Source organism: Gossypium hirsutum, chromosome A07 (genome assembly GCF_007990345.1).
Source record: "Gossypium hirsutum isolate 1008001.06 chromosome A07, Gossypium_hirsutum_v2.1, whole genome shotgun sequence".
Taxonomy (NCBI): Eukaryota; Viridiplantae; Streptophyta; class Magnoliopsida; order Malvales; family Malvaceae; genus Gossypium; species Gossypium hirsutum.
The window spans coordinates 44,286,996-44,291,151 of NC_053430.1; the positions used below are offsets into that span (position 1 = coordinate 44,286,996).

The following is a 4,156-nucleotide window of genomic DNA, read 5'->3' on the forward strand; positions in this document are numbered from 1 at the left end:
TAGGGTTGAAGGGTTGATATTCTGTGCATGCTCCTCCTCCATTCGAATCTCACCTCATCACTGGATGTACCTGAGTAGAACCCCACAAACCGTTAATCTTTTTATTTAAGAGTTCTACTTGGTTAGATAGTATAGTAACCGCATCGAGGTTGAAAACACCGGCTGCTTTCTTCGGTTTTGCTCTCATAACTTGCCATTGATAGTTATTCAGTGACATCTCCTCAATAAATTCGTAAGCCGCTTCAGGTGTCTTATTAATGATAGTTCTTCTAGCGGCTGCATCAATCATCTACCGAGTCAAAGGATTCAGTCCATTATGGAATGTTTGAACTTGTAGCCAAAGCGGTAACCCATGGTGAGGGCATCTTCGTAAAAGGTCCTTGTATCTCTCCCATGCATCGTAGAGTGTTGCTAAATCCATCTTCACAAAAGAAGAGATATCATTACGTAATTTGGTTGTTTTAGCTGGTGGAAAATATTTTAATAAAAAAATTTCGGTCATTTGTTCCCAAATAGTGATTGACCCTTGTGGTAATAAGTTCAACCGTTGTTTAGCCTTATTCCTCAACGAAAAGGGAAACAACCAAAGGCGAATGACGTCATCAGAAACACCATTAATTTTGAAGGTATCGCAAAATTCTAGGAAATTTGCCAAGTGAGCGTTGGGATCCTCGTCCTGCAAACCATCAGATTGAACAAACTATTGTATCATTTGAATTGTGTTAAGTTTCAGTTCAAAATTATTTGCAGCAATAGCAGGTCTAACAATACTTGACTCAGTTCTTATTAAATTAGGTTTAACATAATCATACATAGTGCACGGAGCAGGATTTTGATTAACAACAATTGCAAAAGGTAGCGAATTTTCTTGGTTTTCAGCCATCTCCTCGGTTGTGGGTTGAATATCGTCATCTTGCTCGTTCTCTGTGTATCTTAAGCTTCACCTTATTTCTCTTTGGTTTTTGTGAACTGTGCGATCGATCTCACTGTCAAAAAGTAATGGTCCTGACGGGTTTCTTCTAGTTATAAACTATAAGAACCTGCCAGAAAAAGGGAAAAAGAAGAATTAGTAATAAAAATTAGAATAAAATTTAAATTGAAGTAAAAGTAAATGGCTAAAGTAATAAAAATTGAGTGTTCCTAATATCTTAGCTCCCCGAAAACGGCGCCAAAAAATTCATACGTGATATTCATGACAGGTTTTAAATATTTATAATAAATCATTCTTGAAATTAACTATTATCACGATGAAGGCAAGTGTACCTATTGAACAGTAGTATAGCTTTAGCAAGACCGGATTGTCGAACCCAAAGGAACTAAAAGTACTAGTAATGACTGTCTTTTTATTATCTAGCCTAAGAATAATGGGGTTTGTTTTAACTAACTAATTGACTAAACTAAGAATTCCCAGAAAATAGAATTGGGGAATTACTTTTGGAAAAACAATTGAATTAAGACAATACCTAAGGAAAAATTCACCTGGAGTTCACTTGTTATTTGACTTTGAATCGGACGATTTATTCATTTGACTTGATTCGTAGAAATCTCTAAGTTATATTATTATCCCTCTCGAGACTAACAACGTCTAACCCTAGGTTGAATAATTGAAATCTCTTTCTAATTAACTCCCTACGGTTGCATTAACTCGACCTATGGATCCCCTTATTAGGTTTCACCCTAATCCGGTAAAATATTGTCACCCTATCTTTAGGCGTGCAGTCAACTCCGCTTAATTATGACAAATGTAGTCTTAGACAGGGTCTATTCCTCCTCTGAATAAGAGGTTAACTTGAATCAATATCCTAGAATATCAAAACAAGAATTAAGAACACATAATTAAGAACAAGTCAAATATTTATCATACAATTCAGATAATAATAACAAGATCTGTCTTAGGTTTCATTCCCCTTAGGTATTTAGGGGTTTTACTTCATAACTAAAAAGGTAAACATCTCAGAAGAATACTGAATATAAAACATAAAGAAAAACTCAAAACTCCTGAAGGGAAATTAAGGGGAGATCTTTAGTCTTGATGATGAATCCGACTTCTGAGATGGATCAATCGGCTTTCCTTGAGCAGTTCCCTGTTTCCCTCTCTTGTGTCCTTTTCCTCCTCCTCTAGGGTGTATTTCTAGGCTTTAGAATGCCTAAGAACCCTCAAAATTGGCCTTTTCCAAATTGGACTAAACTTGGGCTCGACAGGGACACGCCCGTGTGACACTCCCGTGTGCGATTACTTTAGGCCGTGGTCAAGCCTATTAAATAGGCACGGGTGTGTGGTCCACCCGTGTGAATTGTGCTTCGATTTTGCCAAATTGACACGGCTGTGTGGTTTGCCCGTGTGAGGAGGTCCAGGCCGTGTTGATTTCGTACGTTGGCCCATTTTCTCTGTTTTTGGCCCGTTTCTCGTTCTTTCTCTCTCTTATGCTTACCTAAGTATAAATTAAGGAAAAGTCATCCATAAAATGTGCCAAGCATGGGATATAAATATGTAGAAATTACAGTTTATCACCTACAAACATGCATAATTTTGTCCGTGCATCCAACTTCTTTGCATCCTTATCCAGAACATGGGTTGGACAACCCCATATTCTAAAGTGATTTAGAGCTGGTTTATTTCCATGCTTCAATTCATAAAGTGTCTTACAAGCAGACTTGGTTGACTCATCACTCAGAATATAGCTAATCGTCTATATTGTATATCCTAGAATGAAGTAGGGAGTTGCGAATAGCTTAACATTGAATGAAAAATGTCAAGTTGTAACAATCCATTATTAGTCAAATCGGAACAGTGGTTTCGGGACAAAAAATTCAAAGTAAAAATTATTATTTTATTATTATTTTAATGTCTACAACATGATAATATGTTTGTGTGAAAATTTCATTAAGAAATTTTAATGTTTGATTAGTTAATTTCATAAAAAAGACTAAATCGCGTAATGTGTAAAACTTGAGTTCTATTAGCTAAAAGTACTTAATAGCTATAGAACCTTAAAATACGAGTCCTTAAGTAGTAACTAGACCATTATATTGGTGAGTGGACAATATTGGACATGTATTATGTGATTTTAATGTTTATTTACTAAGGTTAATTAAGTAAAATGTTAATAATCATAAAATAAATAAAACAAGACCTTTTTTTTTATCATCTTCATCATCTCTTTCACTGAAATTTAAAGGAGGAAATAATGACAGCATGCTAGGGCATTCGGACAAGCTATTTACCTTGTATTAGTATGATTTTTCATCCCATTTTTAATGATTTCTAAGTTTTTGAGATCGTTGCAGCTCGGTCTAGCTAGCTCAAGGACTATTTTGCAAAACTGTTAAATATTTTGAATGACGTCATTGATGAATACATGTGTTTTTTGATGTTTGATGATATATTATGAATGTTGGTTGTGAATTATACAAGTTTTATAAAGTGATTTTTAATGAAAATGCAAATTAAGGATTAAATTGTGAAATGTGAAAACTTTGTGGTTAAACTATGAAATAATTGTAAAATATGGGATGATATGAGTACTATAGAAATTCGGCTAGCATGTGTTAGTATTAAATTACATGAATTTGTGTTTTTATGAAATAAGGTCTATATTGTAAAAAAAGCGAAACATTAGGGGGCAATTGTATAAAAATGCCTTAAAGTGAATTTTGGACTAAATTGAATAGAGATATGATTAAATAAGTTAATTTTGATTACGTATTATCAAAAAAAGTGAAACTCGAATCTAGATTGAGGGAAAAACAAAATTCTCGACTAATCAACCAATTTAGCTGTTTTTACATCTGAGGTAAGTTTGTATGTAATAAGTATTGTTATAATTATGTTTTAAATGCTTTGATATTGCATAAACAGTGAATACGAGACTACGGACATATTCGATAATGATTAGACAACGATTTGGTATTCAAAATCCTTGTTGAACCTTAGGAATAAATTTGGATACTAGTGACATGTCATTAGGGATTATTGTGATTATGTGATCCGGGTACGGGTCCTGTACGTCTTATCGGTGGCTGAGTATACCGGCATGTGTTACAGTTACTTTACATCATGTGTGAGCGGCACGAGTAGCTACGACTTGACCCACAGCTTGTGTGGGTAGGCCCATTGATAGCTCGAAAGTGAACATATATGTGATATGTTATTGAG

At 34.6% G+C, this 4,156-nt stretch overlaps 1 non-coding gene across 1 annotated transcript; it reads left to right on the forward strand.

Annotated features, from left to right (window-relative positions):
- The first annotated feature begins 347 nt into the window (after positions 1 to 347).
- LOC121203826 (small nucleolar RNA R71) lies at positions 348 to 454 on the forward strand. Its single transcript, XR_005898761.1, has one exon. It is a non-coding gene; the product is annotated as a small nucleolar RNA R71 (small nucleolar RNA).
- The last annotated feature ends 3,702 nt before the right edge of the window (positions 455 to 4,156 follow it).